Genomic DNA, 21255 nt, shown 5'->3' on the forward strand with positions numbered 1-21255 from the left:
CCCCACCCTCCGGCCCCCCCCCCCACCACCCCCGCCTCAGGAAAGCCTGTCCTGGCCTCAGCCTGGGAAGAAGGTCCCAAGCCATAAAATCTACAGTTCACCTCTTCCCTATTTAAACCTTCATTGCACATACTTGGTTTCTTAATGTCCCCACTGGCCACTTTAATGAGCGCTATAGATATGTCTGTCCTGTCTAGAGTCTACATGTGTTCACTTGCATCTGTGTGTATGTGTGTAAGTGTGCAGGTGTATGCCACCATGTGCCTGCATGTACAGGACAGAGCAGGATGCCAGGCGTCTTCTATTGTGCTCTGGCTTACTGCCTTGAAACAGGGTCTTTCACTGGGCTGGAAGCTCATTGCTTTGGCTAGGCTGACTGGCTAGCTAGCTGTCGAGATCCACTTGTCTCCGTCCCCCACATGTAGTCATGCCCATTGTGGGTGCTGGGGATTCCAACTTAGCTCCTCATGCTTATAGAGCAAATGCTCTTACTCATCAAGACATCTCTCCAGACCTCTGTCCACTGAGTCTTCAGTGTTTGGCGTGGGCTCTAGCACAGGACTATGAAACGATTTCAACTATTCAGAATATTGACTCACTGAACACTTACAGCAGGGGTGCAGTCAGTGAGACACATCTCCATGAATGAGATATCCTAAGGCCCCCAGTGAATGCCTCAAATCACAGATACTACCAAACCCTACATATTTCACATTTTCCCGAGTTTATAGAGTAGATAAAGTAAGAGATTAATACAACACTAATATTAAAAGAGATCAATTATAACAATATGCAGCAATAAGTAACAATACACAGTGAATACAGTTTCTCTCAAAATATCTTACAGTCTTGTATTCACAATTTCCTGAGACAAAGTGAAGTAAATGATGCAGGGATTGTGATGTAGACGTAAGTCAGAAAGAGATTCACTGAGCCATGATAATGCCAGTTGACCCTGAGTACGCACAACATAAAACTAAAAACATGGAGGGAGTACTACACTATATGCCAAGCCCAGATTAGGTTTTTTTTGATATCTCCATTTCACAGAATGTTTTAGTCATTTATTTGAAATCGCACAGCTTAAAGGGAGAGAAGTTTCAAGGAAGAGCTAATCCCAATTAGTCTGATGCCTGAGCCCAAGTACTGGTACATGGCACTAGACAGCCTTTCAGACCTCCTGACTGCTACCCTCCCTAGTCCAGGCTCATTAGATCCCTCATCTATCCCCCATGCTGCTACCTAAGGAAGGCCTCACACTCTAGCAACCCACACAGACTCAGGGCCCCTCAGAGACAATATCCTTTCCACAAAGAATACCACACTGGCTATTCTGAGTTTGGCTTGCTGCCACCAACAGTTGCTGTTGTGACCTCAGGCCGAGCACTTAGCACTCAGGATATTGATCCTCCATGCAGGACCAATGGGCAATCACAATATCCTTTCCACAAAGAATACCACACTGGCTATTCTGAGTTTGGCTTGCTGCCACCAACAGTTGCTGTTGTGACCTCAGGCCGAGCACTTAGCACTCAGGATATTGATCCTCCATGCAGGACCAATGGGCAATCAGGAAGGCTGGGTTAAGTTCTGTGGCTCCACCTACCCGTACCAGCTCTGTGATAAGCAGGGAATGTGATGTCTTCATCCTCTAGGAGGTGAATGAAGATGGGAATGGACCACTGAATCTACCTCCTCGCTTGCCTAGCACAAGGACATGGAAACCCAGAGACCCATAGCAATGGCGGGGGACACACGGGATGGATGGGACAGGTCACAGACCCCAGAACTGCTTCCCTTTCCCCACCTCACCATGATGAGAGTTTAAGAGCAGAGATCTATCTGCAAGATGAGTCACAGCGTTCCTCTTGTTTTATCACTGCAGCAAGTCTAAGGAGACCAGACAGTGGTCCTGTGGCCCAAATGGGACCTCATGGTCCTCGAATAGGAGTTACTTGACTTCTAGACTCCACATCTGTAGGAACCCTTTACAGAGAATCAAGATTATGCTCTAGCAGCCTGCCCTTCCCAGGATAGGAGGATGACAGCCCTAGAACAGAGCTGGCGGAGTGGGGCTTTTCTTGGGTGCTGGCCTGGATACAGCTGCGGCAGCAGAGCTTCCGAGACGATGCTGAGGCAAGGGCAGGAAGGAGCAGGCCACGACTCAAACCTTTTTTGGTGTCCTCAGTGCTGGGGAAGATGCCCCCAGTACTGCCACCGAGCCTGGGAAACTCCAAGTCCTTGGGGTTCACTGTCTCAATAAACTGAAAGCCAAAGGGAAGGGCAAAAAAGTCTTTCTTTGGGGTATCTTCACTCTGCCTGGTCATACTTGATAGATGAAGAAGCTAATGGATGAATTGGGTTGATTGGGAGAAAGCACCGGGACACAGACAAAAACTTTCAGCTGGATAGAGTTTTATTTCACAGGGGCAAGTTCCCTTCGGGGGAGGGAAAAATATCCACCCGTCGGTCATGAGCTGGGGTCTTTTATAGGGGGAGGCTTCGGGGGGTGCAGAAGTCGGGAAGTTATATTTTTTAAAGATTGGGCCAGGCGTGGTGGTGCACGCCATTAATCCCAGCACTTGGAAGGCAGAGGCAGGCGGGATCTCTGTGAGTTCAAGGCCAGCCTGGTCTACATAGTGAGCTCCAGGACTGCTGGAGCTACAGGGAGACCCTGTCTCAAAAAGACCAAAATATACAAATAAAAAAATCTAAAAAGACCCCTGTTTTTTATTTGTATTGTCCTGGCTCCTGCTGTTGCATCAGAATATACTCACATGTAAGGGAATGGTATTATGATCCAAAAATGAAGGTGAACATGTTAATTGCTTTTCTGTATTTGTATTACTTCACTCAGTGTAGCAGATTCTAGTTCCATCCATTTCCCCTAAGGAAGGCCTCACACTCTAGCAACCCACACAGACTCAGGGCCCCTCAGACAGGGGCCCTTTGACTTCAAAGGCCACGGTGCTTATCTCAGGGGCTTATAGAACTCCTGAGGCCCTGTAGGTGAGGGGGCGGGGCTGCTGTGGATCTGAACCCTAACAATACTACCAGGCTGTTTAATAATGGAAACAAAAGGCAGGGGGACCAAGAGCAGCAGCCCTTGTGAGGTCACCAGCTTGGGGGTTCAGAAAAGCCATGGACACAGACTGGGGTGCCCCCCACTCAGGAGCAATCAAAGCATTGTGTGAGGTGGACTAAAAAGCGTACAGGATACTGAGATGGGGCTGTGAGCTACTCAAGTCAGCTCCGCTCTGGCTGTGAAGCCTTTCAGCTTGTGCCTTATCCTGGGTGATTCCATTTTACAAAGCAACAGGTGGCTCCTTCTCATGTGCAAACGCAGAGGCACAGTGACTTTGTATTTCATCTCTACACAGATCATCTATATGCTGCTAACTGTCCAGTGCCATTCATGAGACACAGACTGATATATGGCTTATTAATACCAGTAAAAAGGTACCAACTTCAAGCATATTAATATTAATATTGTATATATTATTTTTATTTTGTGTGTATGAGTGTATTGCCTGCATGGATACAAGTACACCTGTGTCATACAATGCCCATGGAGGTCAGGAGAGCATTGGATCCCCTGGAACTGGACCAATGCCAAGCATATAAAATAGACTAGAAACATATCTGCACATGGATGCATTAAAACCATCTCAGAAAAAGCACTGCTGTGAACTTATTGAACATACCAGACCAATGAAAAGTGGAATGCTCTCTGTGGACCCCATAAAAAGACACCTAACATTGACACAGCGATGGCAGTGGCCCCACTGACCAATCATCTGACTCCTGAGTTGGTGCATCAACTGCACATCAAGGGAAGGGCTCCCAGGTGTCCCTGGGACTTCAGCTCAGTTCCAACTGATCCCCACTGCTTGTCACAGCTGGTAGAACTGCTCTCGAGTCATTCTACAAATGTAGTCCTGCACCTACTGCCAGGATCATGAAGGTTCATTAATACCTCAGCTAACCTGCAGTGGCTCCCTTTGCATTCCTATCAACTCTCTGCCTGCAGAAAGCTCTGCATCCTCTTTAACCCTTTTGTACCATTCTGTAACACACACACACACACACACACACACACCCCTATAATAGGTGTAATGTGTGATCTGAAGGTTAATATTAATAATATAGACTAGACTAAAAGAACCCATGCTTGCCAACAGCAGCTGTCAGGAGAAATCAGGATTACTTGGCAAATTATAGAAGATAAAACTGAAGAAGCTTATGAACTTAACTATGACCTCTGGAAAAGTGCTAGATAAGCAATATACTTCTCAAACCTAAAGAAACTTCTAGAAAGCCAAATTAGCAATTATCTCACAGCCTTGGTAGTCTGGAAGGCTGTATGCATTGCCCTCTCTGCAGTTACCAGAAATGGTCCAAGTCAAAACTCCTTGGATTAACACTGGACGAAACAGAAAGCCCTTTGGCTATGATGCCCATCTTGAGGCCACACATGGTAAAGAAGAAAAAGTCTCAGCGGCTGAGAGGACTGAAGCAGAGCCTTTGACTGTAGAACAAACTCCAAATCGCTAGCTAAGCTAAAACAAGGCAAAATGGAGCAAGATTATTAGAGGCAGAATGGTACATAGGAAACACACTTCACAGAGTTGGTTCAGTTCAGTCACTAGACAAATGAACACCAGGCAAAAGTGACAATATCAAATTTGGTAGAAAAAGATACAGAATCAGTGTTAGTCTTTAGAATGCATTACCTAAAATAGAAAATTTTCAACAGAATAAAACAGGACAATAAAATTCATATTCAGAAACAAAAGCAGTCAATGAAATTTTTAGCAAGGATTTTAAAAGATTTAAACATTTTAATTGTGTATATATTTGTGTGGTGTGTAGGTGCCTAGAGTTCAGAAGAGGGTGCTGGATTCGTTGGAGCTGGAGTTACAGGTGATTGTGAGAAACTTGAATGTGGGTTCTGGGGACTGAACCCCGGTCCTCAGTAAGAGCAGGAAATGCTCTTAACCACTAAGCCATCTCCCTAGCTTCAGACAAAAGTTTTTAAACAAGCAACTATAACCATATTCTAAGGAATAAAGGAAATCCCATCTAAACTATTAAAGGGGAGCATGACAATGATGTGTCACTAAAAAGAGAATATCAATGAAATATGCATCTTCAATGGAAAGTCTATCATGCCACATTCCTCCCTATCCAGAATCTGCCCATCTGAGAGAACTCTGAAACAGTGTATGGAAGACCAGACCTAGACACTGGCATGTTGGCAGATGGTGTGTCACTGGTATCTCATCATCTAGGTTGCAGTGTGCATGCTAAACCAGTGACCTTTGATGCTGATGCTACTGTGTCCTCAACAGGTAGACTACATGGGCTGGTAAACAAACACGTAGCCTCAGGAGAATCCTCACTTGGAAGATTAGTATATTCCATCCTGATACTTGGTAAGCTAAAATTTATAAAATGAGCTGGGAATATTTAGCGGTCTTAAGTTTCCCTAGAGGAATGTCTTCAAGGGAGTATGAGGATCCATTAAAGTATGAGACAGCTCCTCTCAGGCCATGGTGAGCTCCTTGTGCTAAGGAATCATCAGGCAAGAAGAGAATTCATCACCTTGACTGGACCAATTTTTTTTATAAAGGGGCCATTCTGGAATTTAAAAGTAGAATAACTGAAATGAAAATTTTACCTGAGGGACGCAATAGTGTTTGAGCTGAAAGAAGAAAGGACCGATGAGTATGAATTCGACAGCAGAGCTGATGTCATGTGAAGAACGGGGAGGCAAAGAAGTAAAGACAAGTAAACAGAGCCTTGGGGAAAATAGGAAATGATGCCTGAAATTGTTTCAAAATTGATAAAAATCATTGATCTATACATGCATGGTTCTCAATAAACCCCAAGTATAATACAAAGAATGAACAGATACACAGCTAAAACACTTGAAGTCAGAAACCACAGAGAATTGAAAGCAAAGTGTCAAGAGAGCAAGAATGGATGGGATCATCAATGAAAGTAACAAGTATATGCCCAGAGCACAGGCCTAGAATCCCAGCCACTCAAGAGGTTCAGTCAAGAGGATCTCAATTTCAAGGACCTCCTTGGATACAGAGGAAATTCCAGGCCATCACAAGCAACCTGGTTTCAAAATCAAAAGATTATGAATATAGCTTAGCAGTATATGCCTAGCATGGGCAAAACCCCAAGTTCCAACTTCTGGAATAAAAAGAAAAAGGAAGAAATAAAAAAGATAAAAGAACCCAGTGTTAAGGAGGCTGAGGCAGGGGTTGCAAATTCAAGGGCAGCCTGGACTACTTAACAAGACACCATCTCAAAAACCAGTCAAACAAAAATCTTACAGCTTTTATTGTATGTATTGTGCATGTGTGTGCGTGCACACGCATATCACAGTACAAGTATGAGGCTCAGAGGACAACTTGGAGGAGTCGGTTCTCCGCTTGGACCAGTTGACCCAGGGAAGGAACTCAGGCTGCCAAGCTTAGAGGCAAGAACTTCTACTTCCTGAGCCACATCTTACCAACCCCAAACAAAAATATTTTTTTAAAAAAATCTCTAAAATGTTAATGAGGAAAAATGTTCTCTGTGGGAAAGTATTTAAAAGCACTGTTAATTCCTAAGTGATGGTGATGGTGTTGATTGTTGATTTGACAGATCTGGACTCACCTAGGAGACAAGCCTCCAGGCACAGCTGTGAAGATTTGGATTAGTTAGCCTGTGGCTGTGAGAGATTATGTTGATTAAGGTAATTTAAGTGAGAAGACCCACACTAAAAGTGGGTGGCACGATTCCCTGGCCTTGAGTCCTGGACTGAGAGGAGAAAGGGACCTGAGCATGGGTATTCATCGTTCTGTGCTTTGTGATTATGGATGTGAGGTGAGCAGCTGCTCCAAGCTCCTGCCCCTTTGACTTCCCTGCCATGATGGACTGTGCTGTTGAACTGTGGGTCAAACAAACCCCTTTCTTCTTTGAGTTGTTTTTATTAGGGTATTCGTCACAGCAACAGGAAAAGAAGCTAAGACTGATCTTTTCATATAATAGGCATTGATATCATTTTTAACATTCATGTTAGAGGGTAAAAATAAATCAAAAAAATTCATTTGTCAGACTGGGAAGGCAGCTCAGTTGGTAAAATGCTTTCTACACAAGCATGAGGACCTGAGTTCAGAACCCTAGCACCCACATAAAAGTCAGGTGCAGCAGTACATGCCTATAGTCCCAGTACTGGGGAGGCTGAGATGGGGGATCCCTGGAGCTCATTTGCCAGCCAGTCTAGCTGAATCAGTGAACTGCAGGTTCACTAAGAGACTCGTCTCCAAAAATAAGGTAGAGAGTGACTGAGGAAGACACCAAATGTTGACTTCTGGCCTCTATATGCATGCACACATAAGCGTACATGCACCTGCATATACATATGCACACACATGTACACATGCACACATTTACCTCCTCAAAGGTTAACTTCTCAAATCACATGAGAATGTCAGGCTCATGTCTTATAGTCACTGCAGGGGTTTGAATGAGAAATGTTCCCCAGAGGCTCATGCATTTGACCACTTGGTCCCCAGTTGGTGGTGTCTTTGGGGAGGTTATGGAACCTTTAGGGAGTGAAGCCTTACTAGAGGAGTTATGTTACTGGGTTGGGCTTTGAGGTTTTATAGGCTGGCCTACGCCCTGTTCTTGCTCTTTGCCTTCTGTGTGTATAATCTTTTGCTGCTGCCATGTCATGCCTTCCCAGCCATTATGGGCTCTCCCTCTAGAACCATAAGCCAAAATAAGCACTTTCTTCTATAAGCTGTTCTTGGTCATGGCATTTTATGACAACAGAAGGCAACTAGTGCAGTTACCTTTATTGAAACATTGGCCATTGTGTTGTATATATATTTGCCCTGAGATGCAAATCAGAAAGGCCTCATCCCCCACGGTGGGATTGGAATGTCGAGGATGAGCTTATGATCCATGTGGACTCTGGAGTGGACTCCAGGGATTCTCAGCACACTGTACAACCTCAAGCAGCATTGAGATCAGTCGCAGCATTCCTACTTAATCCAGAGAACAGCCCAGACCTTGAAGGTGCTTCAAACACACATCATCAAATGGAATTGAAAGGAAGGTGAACCCCACTTACCACCCTGCCTTGGGCACTGGAAACTTCTGGTCTCAGACACTAGGCCCAAAGCCTTTGCTTGGTCAGTTTTGGGGTTCAGTCTCCAGGCCCCTACCATAGATTTTACCAAAATGATCTGGAAGGGATCATCTTGGTCTAGGTGTCCTGCTTGTATCACCCTTTACCTTGTCTGAGTCCCTAAACAGGCATCCTGAGCAGATTTCAGCACGCCAAGCCTCTCAGAAGGTATCAAAGAACCTGGGGGTGGAGAGATGCAGACAGGAGAGAGTGTCACACACAGAGAGACGGACCCTTCTCTCTGTCCATCAGGCCACTCTGGAAGCCAGGATTGAAGCCTGTCCAGGGCTTGCCTGAAGATGGAGCTGGCAGTCCCAGGAGCCTTCGTTTACCTTCTGGGTCAATAAAAATTGTGCAGTTTGACTGTATTCATTTCAGAAAATGACCACTCTCTTATGTCTCAAGCAGGAAGAGCTGTAAGTAAATCAGTGGTGGTTAATCTTGCTTGACAACTTGACTGTATTGAAAGATACCTAGAAAATTGGCAGGGCACATCTCTGGGTGAGTCTGAGGGTATTTCAATTGGTGTGTAAGTGAATGAATTGAGTAGGAAAGGCTCACTTTGAACGCGGGCTGCATCATGCAAAAGGCTGAGGGTATTTTAGCTACCAGTTTCCTAGCTCTTCAGCCTGCATCGTGGGACAATTCAGAGAGAGGCATTGTGGAACAACTCAGCTTTTGACTGCATGAGCCGATCTAACAATTCTTTTCTTATAATTACATATATACATATTATATTTATGTACACTCATATATGTAGCCATATATGTAGTGTATGTATACATATACACAGTACAGTCTATTGCTACTATTCCTCTGTAGAACCCTGTGTAATTAAAAATCAGACAACTGCAGAAACTCATTTGTATAAAACAATTGGCCTTACAAAAGCAACTGTTTAAATGTGATGAAATCTTGCCTTAGAGCGGCATTGAATTGTGACACTCCTCCCCCAGTTCGCATATGGTGAAGTTGCAGTCCCAGTGCCCAATATGGAGATAAGTTTTATAGATGTAACCCACTAACATGAGGTCATTAAGGTTTAACCAGCATGATGCGTGTCCTTATCCAAAGAGAAATTTGGAAGCCAGCTTTGCAGGTGGGCCAGGGCTGAGCTGGGGCCAAGTGTGGAGGCCAGGTGATGAGTGAGGAGTGGGGAAGGAGAGAGCCCAGGGGGAGTGCCCCAAAAACTGTATCTGTGGTCTTATTCAAGGGGGAAAGGGACCTAGGGTTGAGGTCAGTGTCTGAGGGGAATTTGAATGGGGTAGGGCTGAGAAGCAATGTCCCCCTACCAAGGAAGTCTGTGGAGTCAGTTCTCTCCTTCCACCTTTATGTAGATTCTAGGGATTGCACTCAGGTCATCAGGCTTGTGTGGCTGATGCCTTTATTCACCAAGCTGTCTTACCCACCTTGTTCTAGGCTTCTATGCAAAAGTAGGATCAGGCAAGATCTACTCTCCTGTATCCCACAGATCTCAGTCCCTTGGCCTCATCTCTTTCACCCCATCTCTTGACTCCCTTCACAGGTTCTCATGACCATAGCAGTTATAACTGATTGACTCCCCATCTATCTACTGCTCCAACCATAACCACATCCCTCCCTGTTGAGACAACCTCACTTCCACTTCAAGGGAGGGGAAGGCATACAGATGCCTCCATATCGTCATTTCAACAAGGGGGAGTACTGCGTATCTGTGAGTTAGAGAGCAGATAGAAACCACTGATGTGGAAGAAGAAAAGAAGGGACCCTGTGATGCCCCCGTTTCCGACCGGGGTTTCCACGTGCAGGCCAGGGATGAGCCTGCTAAGGAAGCTGAAGCACGGGAGCCCTAGGCTTAGAGACGGCCTTGGGAATGTGGTCAGAGAACTTGAAACCGAGGATGGAAAGAGAATGAATGGATGGTACCAGGACCAGCATGTGGCATCTCTACAGGGAGAGGGGCTGGGTGCTATGTATGGTTGTTCCAACTGGTCCTTGGGCCTGTGTATGAGTTCATGTGAGCATTGCTCACTATGAGTGTCAGAACTGCATCCAGGGGTGCTAAGGCATGGGTTTGAGGAGAGCACCACCTGCTCCACTAGTGCTCAGATCCCTGTTCTTCTAGAACCTGGGGGCAGCAGGGAGAACTTGTTGGGAACCTCGTGGGACATTCTGGTCATCCTTGACACTGATGTGCACGTCTAGCCTTGACTAAGCAGTCAGAAAGATGCTTCCATGCCAAGGGAACCATAGCCAGAGAATAATAAATTGGCTACGGCCACCACTGGCCCTTCTTCCCCATCGTTCCCTCCTGTCCCATGTTACTCTTGCTCGTGTAACCCCTCCACACATGCATACACATGCACACACAGGCACATTTAGTGGTTTGCTGGAAGCTTGGTCCTCAGTATTTCAATGTTGAGGTGGTAGGCTTTAAGAGGTGGGGTCCTCAGGAAGGTCATTAGGTCATGTGAAAATCACCCCCTGAATGGAATCAATGCTGATCTTGCGGAGCAAGTGGGTTTTGAGAGACTAGATTATTATAAAGTGAGGTACCTGGCCTTTCTACATGTGGCTGTCCCACCCCCACCCCCAGCTTTTTTTTTTTTTATCATGTTGTGATACAAGCAGGGAGTCCTTGATGTTTGGATCCTTCAGTCACAAGAAGTATGAGCTGGATAAACCTCTTTACTTTATTAAGTGCCTTGGGTATTTTGTTATAGCAATAAAGAGTGATCTAAGAGGCTTGCATATAAGCACCAGTGTCAAGGATGGCAATGTCTCTTGAGGCTCATGAAACCTCTTGCACCCAAGTTCTAGAAGAACAGGGATCTGAGCACAAGTGGAGAGAGTAACTAAATGCCAAAACATATACCAAATCCCTTGACTCATGATTCTCTCCTTGTCTCTTACTCAAACCTTCAGCAGTATCTGACTGACTTGCAACTCTAACCTCCTTTACTCTCTAGACAAAGAATGCTCCTGTTGTTTTTCTCCAGATGCTTTTCTCTTCTTCCAGGGCACTGTAAATGATATGACCCTCCAAAAATGGCATACAAAACATCTTACCACTTTGGTGTATGGTCCTCCCAGAAGGCTCTTCTTCCTTCCTGAAACTTGAAATAAGATCAGCATATTTGAGATTAGACTCAAATACATCTGAAGCCTGGATACCAGACTTTAAATTGCCCACCAGACATTTCTTCCAGAGGGCTGAGAAACTCTCATACACTTAACCAGAACCCAATTTTCAAGATAGAATTTGCCCTAGTTTCATTTCTGTTGATGTGATAGGATGCCCTGACAAAAAGCAGCATAGGGGAGGAGAGGGTTTGCTTGGCTTACAGTTCCAAGTTATAGCCCATCATTTCATCATTTCAGGGATGTCAAGGCAGGAATCAGTCAGGTAGACACATCACATCCACAGTCAAGAGTCAAGAGATAGATAGATAGATGATTGATAGATAGATAGATGATAGATAGATAGATAGATGATTGATAGATGATAGATAGATAGATGATTGATAGATGGTAGATAGATAGATGATTGATAGATGATAGATGTAGATAGATAGATGATTGATAGATGACAGATAGATAGAAGATTGATAGATGGTAGATAGATAGAAGATTGATAGATGACAGATAGAAGATTGATAGATAACAGATAGATAGAAGATTGATAGATGACAGATAGATAGAAGATTGATAGATGACAGATAGATAATATATCCTCACTTCTTTTGCTTCTTTCATCTAGCTTTTCCCTCTTTTTTATTGAGCTTTTCATACAACAGTTCTTAATCAAATTTAGAACCCCATCCATGCCACCCCCCAATATCCTGTATCCTTCCATACATGTTAAGTCCTATCTAGTCAAGCATCTGTACCCCGATGTCCCTCAGTGCAAATTTATTCACTGGAGTCTAGTCAGCCTATCCAGAGATCATAAGTAAAGCATACTCTCCCTCACCAAGTAGTAATCAGTCTCCAGTAGTTCCCATTCTAGGGCTGACCTGCCATCCATTTCTCTTGCTCCCTGTCTGATTGAGTTGGCAGGGGTCCTGTGCTTGATGTCACCATTGCCACAGATTCACACGTGCAAATTTCCAGTGGCCTGGAATGGACCAACCCTGGTTCTTACAATCTTTCCACCACCTCTTCCACATGGTCCCTGAACCATGGGAGGGTGAGGGTTTTTTTTTTTTTTTTAATAGAAGTCCTATCCAGGGACACACTCTCTTCAGTTTCCCATTCTTTAAAACCTGGCCAGTTGTGGCCTTCTGCATATATCACACTCTGTTGTATAAGGAAGCTTCACTGGTGAGAGCTGAGGGATGCACTAGTTTTCCCTCTACTCCTCATTCCACTATGTTAGATGAGTCTTAAGCGTAGAGGTTCAACTGTAGATGTGTCACCTAGGACTGGGCATCTTTCAGATGTATATTCTCTGGGTCTGACCAGTTGTGGGATTCTGCAGTGGCCTCCCTCTGTTGCAAAAAGAAGCTTCTTTGATGAGTGGTATATGGTATTCCTGTCTGTAAATATAAAGATTCATATTTAGCATATGGTAAGAATTTCATTTGTCTAGAGATATGACAGAGATAGTGTTTTTTCTAGGATCTATGTCCTCTCTAGCCATGTGTATTTGACTATGTTTATAGTGCCACCCATGAGTTCACTCCCATCAAGAGGACTTTAAGTCCAATTAGATAGCTATTGATTGCCCCCAGAAAACAGTGCCACCACTGCACCAATAGAGGTAGTTGATATACCACTGGTTATGGTTATTAAGATTTAGGACTGGGTTGGGTCATTGATTGATTTTTCTCCCTTCACAGTTTGCATATTATCATCTAGCATTATGAGAGAGTTCCTGCATAGAGAATGGTGCTACCCACAATGGGCTGGGTCTTCCTACATCAATTAACAATCAATCAAGACAATACCCCATAGACATGCCCATTGGCTGACCTAATCTAGATAATTCCTAGTTAAGACTCTTTCCAAGAAATTCTAAGTTGTGTCAAGTTGGCAGTTAAAACTAACGAGAATAGGGGCTGGACAGTGGTTAAGAATGTTTGCTATTCTTGCAAAGGGTCAGAGTTTGGTTCCCAGCACCAATGTTGGGTGGCCTGTAACTCCAGCTTTAGGGGATCTGATGCCCTCTTCTGGCCTCCACAGGCACCCATACACACATGTGGCATACTCTCTCTCTCTCTCTCTCTCTCTCTCTCTCTCTCTCTCAAGAGAGAGAGAGAAACGCATAAAAAAATTAAAATCTAACCAGTGTAGAACTTTCCCTTATGGCCCTCAAATTATATATTGTGGTACAGAAGAGGGATGCTTTGGCTGAGGAGATAGATCAGTGTGTAAAATGTCTTCCATTGAGGACCTGAGATCAGATCCCCAGCACTCACTTATAAACTAGGTATGGCAATACTCATTAGTAACCCCAGTGCTGTGGGGGGTAGATAGACACATAGATGTTCAGGGCTTGCTGGCTAGATAGTCAGGTGACTCTCTGAGCTCCAGATTCAGTGAGAGATCCTGTGTGCAAAACCAAGATGATGAGTGTCTGAGGAAGATACGCGATGCCAGCATCTGGCTTCCATACACACACCTGCATACAAACCTGCAGGCACATGTGCACTCACAGGAAAATGTATGTATCCCACTTCACAAAAGCTCACACTGTCCTCTCTCCTATCCCTGAATGAGGGTGTTGTTTGGCACTACAGGAGCATATTGTGTTGATGTCACTAATGTGGTTGGTTAACCAGGGGTGAATTGCAACACAAAGGAAAATTCGGATGCTGACTCATTTTCTGGGGGAAAAAAAATATCATGGATTAAAAACTTTCAAATCATTCTGTGCTTTTTCTTAAGGCAGATAAATATTACAATTAAACAAGAACCCCAAAATGATAGGGCAGGATGTTGTCTTTGTTGCATGCTAGCTGTATGTCATACAACAGTCTTCCTTCCTCCAGACTCATCAACCACTTGTCCGTCTAAGCCCTTTGCACACTCTGTATGTCTATCACCATTATAGACAGAATCTAGTGGCACCCTGTGATTCACCTTGGAGTTTGTGGACCAAGATGCCAGGCAGACAGATTAAGGTGACTCTTTGCAGGGAGCATTCCCATTCTGCATCCTGTGAAGAAAGTGCATGGTTTGGATTTCTTGTTCTTGTCAGAAAAGAAGAAGGGTAGAAATATATTCATGTTACAAGTCACAGCACCTCCAGCAAGAACTACCACAACAACAAAGAAAATTGATTTTCTCTTCCTGCTTGGTGTATGATTTGTTTATTCATAGAGAGACAGGCATGCTAGGTATAATATAAAATATGGAAACCTGCAAAAGCATTTAAAAGTGGTGTTTGCAGGTTTCTTAAAGCTCGATCTTGATGGCACACTAGGAAAGCAAAACCGTGAAAGTATATAATGCACTTTGGAGATAATAGAGCTGCTATGAAGGATGGAGGAAGGGAACCCCAGAGGGCTGGGGGAGAAGCAATGTGCTGGGGAGGTAGGGTGACCCAGGAGCAAGACCTAAGGTGCAGGCCCAGACACTTCTCTGCTGTGATTTGGGAATGGTTTGAGAATCATTACTGTATTGGTCACTTTTCTGTTGCTGTGGCAGAAACACTGACCCAAAGCAACTTATAGAAGGAAGAATTTATTTGAGCTTATGGTTCCAGGGGAATTATGGTCCATCTTGGCGAGGAGGCGTGGTGGCAGAGGTGGCTGGAGGAGGAGCAGAAGCTAAGCTTTATATCCTCAAGCAGGCACAGGAAACTAGAGTGCAACTGGAGGTCTGGCAAGGCTTAAGAACACTCTAAGCCCACCCCAGCATAGCCACACATTCTAAGACCTCCCAAAACAGCGCCACCAACTGGGGACAAAATGTCCAAATACTTTGAGCCTATGGGGGACATTTTCATTCAAACCATCACCCCCCCAACAAGGGTTGTTATGGTGGAAGCTTGTTCTCTAGCTTGATAGTGTTGGGGTGGGGTAAGAAACAAATCACACAGCTCATTTTCAGTATAAGGTCCATTTAGGGTTCATCAGAGAATTGCAGATAAGCAGAGGCGCTCGATCTCTGTCTTCACTAGCTGGCAGCTGACACCTGCTTAACTAGGCACTGTCTCTTCACCTTAGAGTTGAAAAGATACAGGCAGTCTGCTATGTGACTAAGCCCACATATCAGAATGGAAGGGAATCTCAAGCCCCATGATATACATCAGATAAAGCTTCCCATCCTGAACCAATAAGATGCGGAATCTGGGGAGGGGCAATGGTCAATATGGTGAAGATTGTACCCCCCCGAGGAACTCAGCCAGTGAGGAATTCAGGGGGTAAGGAAATGTGATTAGGACTATAAATCAGTTCTGCACCAAATCCATATACCAGCCATTTTTGTCCTTTTTCTAAGCTAATGGCATATTTTGAAAGGTTATAAAATAACCTGTCTCTCTTCCCTCTACTCTGAGTCTTCAGGACTCTTACTATGAAGTGAGGATCATTGTTTCTCACAGTGTGAAACATTTAAGAGGTGGGACCCAGTGGGGGAATGTGGTGACCAAGGGCACTTTCTAGCATTTGCCCCTGGAAGAATTATGCTGGTTTTGCTGAGTGAGTTTCCTCAAGAATTAGCTGTTAGGAAAAGAGTGAGCCCAACCTCTGGGTGTCCCTGGCACCCAGTCTCATTGTGTGTTCTGTCCCTCTTGCATAATTCCATCTGCCATGATGTGATTTGGCCAGGGGCTTCCCTGGTTGCTAAGCTGACATGGTCGCCTGTCTTGGACTTTCAACCTCCAAAACTGTGAGCTAAATAAACTCTTTTCTTTATAAAGATCCCAAATTCAAGTATTTTGTAATAGCAACAAAAAAAGGAATAGATCTCAGCATGTGCTCTCCTAAAGAGTTAGGATGTAGGCACCTTGCATATTATCATTTACCTCATTAAAAAAAGTTAAAAAGAATTTTAACTTTTTGCACACACACACGTGTGTGTGTGTGTAGGTCCCAGGCTGATATCAGGTGATTTCCTCCATCTCTTTCCATCTTATATATTGAGGCAAGGTCTCTTATTCAATCCTAGAACTTGCTGATTCTGCAGGTCTAGCTAGCCAGCTCACTCTGGACACCCCTTGTCTGTGTTTTTTTAAGTGCTGGAATTACAGGAGGGCTGCCTTGCCTGAGAATCTTAACTCCAGACCTCATGCTTGCAAGTCAAGGACCTTACCCACTGAGATGTCTCCCTAGCCCCCGGAAATTTTAACTCTATGACCATCAAGACAAATTGAGGCAGGGAGGAATTTTCTACATACACTTTTTTCTGTAGTTATTTCATCTGTGAGTTGTGTGGCGTCCCCACCCCAGCCGCCAGCACTGCCTTCTAGTCTCTGAAAAAGTCTGTAGTGGTTTGGATGACAATGTCCCCCATAGGCTCCAAGTATTTGATTACTTGTCCACAGTTGGTGGTGCTGTTTGTGGAGGTTTAGGAGGTGTAGCTTTATGGGAGGAAGCATGTCACTGGGGGCTGGCCTTGAGCTTTCATAGCCTTGCCTAATTTCAAGCCTCTCTCTCTCTCTCTCTCTCTCTCTCTCTCTCTCTCTCTCTCGCCTGCTTGAAGATATGAATGCTCAGCTTTCTGCTCCAGCAGCCTCTGCCACCATACCTCCCTGCCGTGATGGACTCATTCTTCTGGAACCATAAGCACAGTAAACTCTTCCTGTTATAAATTGTCTTGGTCATGATATTTTATCACAGAAACAGAAAAGCAACTAATAAAGAAGTTCATTCTAGAGAGTGGGCTGTTTCTCTGCATAACCTAACCATGTTGTTTTGGGGAGGAATATGGAAGATTTTGCAATTTTGGACTGGAAAAGTAATTGAATGCTATAAACAGAGCTTAATGGACCATTCTAGTAGGATCCTGGAAGAAAGCAGTGCTGAGAGCAATGTAGTTCTAGAGGGAAACAGAACTTAACTAGCAACTGAGATGTTTTGGCAAATAATCTGGCATCTTTCTACAGCCTAAGAGGCTAAATTTAAAAGTAATGGACTATTTTTCTTTAGTGGGGAAAATTTCAAGACTTTCAGCTTAATGTTGAACCTGTGGTATAGTTATTAATAGTAAATATTATGCAAATCTACAATGAAAAAGAGCAAGTGGGACAGAAAAAAATACAGAATGTATATTTTAGAGAGAAAAAGAGCACTAGGAAGCTTAATAATGTCACAGCCAAGGCAGACAAGTCATATCCTGAAAGAGAGGCTCTCTAGTTAAGAAGATTAGCAGAACTTGGCAGTGCTATTCACAATGTATTGCCTTTAGTGGCATGGAAGATGCAAGAGCAAGGGGGTCATCAATTCTTTTTCCACTGTTTCAGAGAGTTGTTGAGGCCAGACAGCTTGTAGCAGAAGAGTTCCTGCGTAAAGACAGCCTGAGAGGCCAGTTTTTGACTCTGTGAAGGTCAAGCCTGGTTTGCTGTGGAGATCCCAAGATGTTGGAGATGACAGAGTGATGAAACATCTGCCAAGGAGAGTTGTATACAGGGAGTGGTACTAACTGAAGAGTGTGACAAATGTTTCAGGCAGCAAAGCTGGAGAGCTGAAGTCATCTAAGCCCTTTGGAACAAAGTCCCAGACATCAGACATGGAGCTACAGGATTTGGTGTTTGCCCTGCTGGTTTTTGTCTTGTTTTGGTCCTGTATTTCATCACCACACCCCTGTTCCTCCCTTTTGGAATGGGATTGTGTAGTCCATGTCATTGTATGTTGGGAGTGTGGTTGCTTTTTTATTCTACAGGGACTTACAGTTAAGAGATTGCCTTGGGTCGCAGAAACTTTGGACTTCTGAATAGTGTTAAGACTTTCAAAGACCATGGGAACTTTTAAAGTCGGACTAAATGCATTTTTTCATTATGATATGGCCATAAGCCCATGGGGGCCAGGAAGTGGAATGTGATGGTTTGAATGAGAACATCCCCTATAGGTTCCAAGTATTTGAGCACTTTGTTCCCAGTCGATGGCACTGTTTTGGGAGGTTTAGGAGGTGTGACCTTGCTGGAGGAAGTTCATCACCAAGGGTAGGTTTTGAGCATTCATAATCTTGCCCCATTTCAAGTTCATCCTTCTCTCTTTTCTGTTCCTGCTTGAAGATGTGAATGCTCAGATTTCAGCTCTAGCTGACCCCGCTGCCATGCTTCTCCTCCCATAATGGACTCTTTTCCCTCTGGAGCTATAAGCCCAATAAACTCTTCCTTCTATAAGTTGCCTCGCTCATGGTGTTTTACCACAGCAACAGAAAAGTAACTAATACAAAGTCCAAAGCTTTCTCATGGCCTACAACCCCGGGGATACCTACTGGAGAGGGGCTAGCAGACACTCAAATGCCCAGTGGAAAGTTGTTTTTTCCATTCAAAAACTGCTATAAAGTGTCCATTATAAAAATCACTCTTTTGGATGCTTTCAAATGGGTGAGGGCTGTCGTTTATGTCCAAATAACAAGCAAGATGCAGTGGTCAGTCATGCTTCAGCCAAACTGACAGCTGGGGGTGAGCTGTGAGAACAGAAACACCTTGTGTTGGAGGTAGTTACTGTCTGATTCTGGCATCAGAATCTTGCATCTAACTCCCAGCTCCAACAACAACTAGTTGGCAAGTCTGAGTGGGCATGTGCCTTGCCAGGATGTTCTCCCCTCCTCTGGGAAGGGAAGGAGACAGAGACACAGCTTGTAAAATGTTGGTAGTATTTTAAAGCAGTGTTCATGAAGCACTTATCTCAAAGTGCCTGAGGCACACACATATGCAATGAGCCAAGAAGTAAGCTGGCCAAGTTGGCTGTGAGCATGATCTCTCTGGTCTCCAGTAGACTACTATTATATGGTCTCTGCTTCTCCTTCCCTTGACATGACTGTCTCTGCTTCACTCAGCCAAGAGATGGGCACCAACTCAGCCTGGATAATCAACACACCTCTCAGTGAGCAATAGGCACCTCACTGAACCATAGACATAGAGCATAGGCACTTGGCCCTCTACAAAGTGCTCCTGCCTTTGGAAATACTCTCAGTGTGATGATGATGATGGTTTGGTCATCTTTGCTTCCTCCCTGAGAAAAAATATTCCTGAGAATGAAGCCAATTGGAGAGAAATGAGTAGAAGAGAACCTGGAGCATCCAAACAGAAACCCAGGATCCAGGCAAACCATGAGTCAACCATCCCAAGATGTTCCCATATTGGGAGCTCATAGATTCTCCTTTTAGCTAAAGCCACTTTAGGCAGCATTTCTCTCCTTTCCATTGAAGGTCCTGGCAAATGCATGACCTCCCCACTCAGGGTAGAGAATGTAAGGATAGACCCCCCGCCCCAAATAATGAAAATGGACAACCGATCCTGATCAAGCACCAATGTTACCTGTAAGGGAATCTGGGTCCCATCTCCAGAAAGTCTCATTCAGTAGAAGTGGGCCTGGATTTCCTGCTGTTTCAGACAGTGAAGAATAGGGAACCAGACACTTCCAGGAAACCCAATACTGTGCGGAAAAGGAGACTTGCTGCTGTTGACTTGAAATCACAGTAAGACATATCATTGAGAGTCCTGTAAGGAAGTCAAGAAAGGGTCATAATATTGTGTGACTTGATTAAATATCTAGCTCTTTCTGATTAGCAGTGACCTTTCATGAAATGAACTTGACATCCGGTGTCAGTATTTCAATACTAGGAAGCCATTTTCATCCACCCTTTAGGTTCATTCTATGTCTGGCAGTGGTTATTTCCTTCCCTGTTTCGGCCACTCTGCACAAACACCAGTTCCTGTATGCAGGGTCCCTTGCTCAGCCTGGAAGAGCCTGGCCAATCCTGACTGAACCACAGCATCTTTGTGCCTGTGTCTATTCACTGAGGTCTTTCCCCAACTCCAGGCTGAGCTTCTTGTCTCTGCATAGAAGATTCTACAATAGCATCTTTGTTTAGTCAAACTCTTCCCACGTGAGATGCTCAGTGTTGTCAACTTGACAGAATCTAGAATCACAGGGGAGACAGGTTTCTGGGCCTGCCTGTGGGGGATTATCTTGATTAATTTAATTGAGGTAGGAAGACCCTCCCACTTTAGGTGATACCCATTTCCTGGGCTGGTATCTTGGACTGTATAAAATGGCAGAAACAAGCTGAGCACAGACGTGTACATTTGATGCTCTCTGTTCCTGATTATGGATGTGATATGACCCACTCCCTCAAGCTCCTGCCACTGTGACTTCCCCCACTGTGATGGATTCCAAGCTGGACAGCAATAGGAAAAGGAACTAAGACACCATGTTTGAACAAAGATGCCAGAATGCATTTCATGCTGTAATCCAGTGGAAGATAAGGAAGAGGCAGGTGTGTTCTCACTCTGACAACGGCCATAGCCCTCAGGACATTCTCTATCCAAGGAGGCTGGACTCTGGAGTCCAGAGTCTCACCACATGTTACCTCTTAGCCTTATGCAATCCTATGTTCCATCCCTTCTGGTTCCCAAAGTCTCAAACAACTCCAACCTCACAACTCCTGAGCAGTTTATAGGCCTACTGGCCGTAGGCAACCAAACACTCTGAATATAGTTGGTTGGGGAGGGGGCGGGTAAAGCCAAATCTAGATTCTTAGTTCTCTCCTAGATCAGCAGAACCAGACTCTCTGCAGCTGGCCAGGGACTTGGCATTTGACTAGTTTTCTCACCCACACCAAAGTCTGGCACCTTTAAACCAGTTCCTGAATAGAGCAGAGGGAGGAAACTGGGGCTGCCATGCTGCCAAGTTGTCCCCCTACGTGGGTCATCTGTTAGGAGGCCTCAGATGAAAGGCTGGAAAGAAAAAAGTGTCCTTTGATTAGGTGGCATTTCAGAAAGCTGTTTCAAACACCTGAATTTTGAGGACTGAAAATAGTGATTATTTTTGCCCTCATTACCTTCTCCCCCTATTTAAAGTATAATCATTGTCAGAAGAACATTGAGTTCCACTCTTCCTTGCCACTGCCTCGCACAATAGTCTCTAAAAATAGGGCTCTGCCTCTGAGCTCATGAAGTTCTCAAA

The sequence above is a fragment of the Nannospalax galili genome, unplaced genomic scaffold (assembly GCF_000622305.1).
Source record: "Nannospalax galili isolate Female #2095 unplaced genomic scaffold, S.galili_v1.0 scaffold182, whole genome shotgun sequence".
NCBI lineage: Eukaryota > Metazoa > Chordata > Mammalia > Rodentia > Spalacidae > Nannospalax > Nannospalax galili.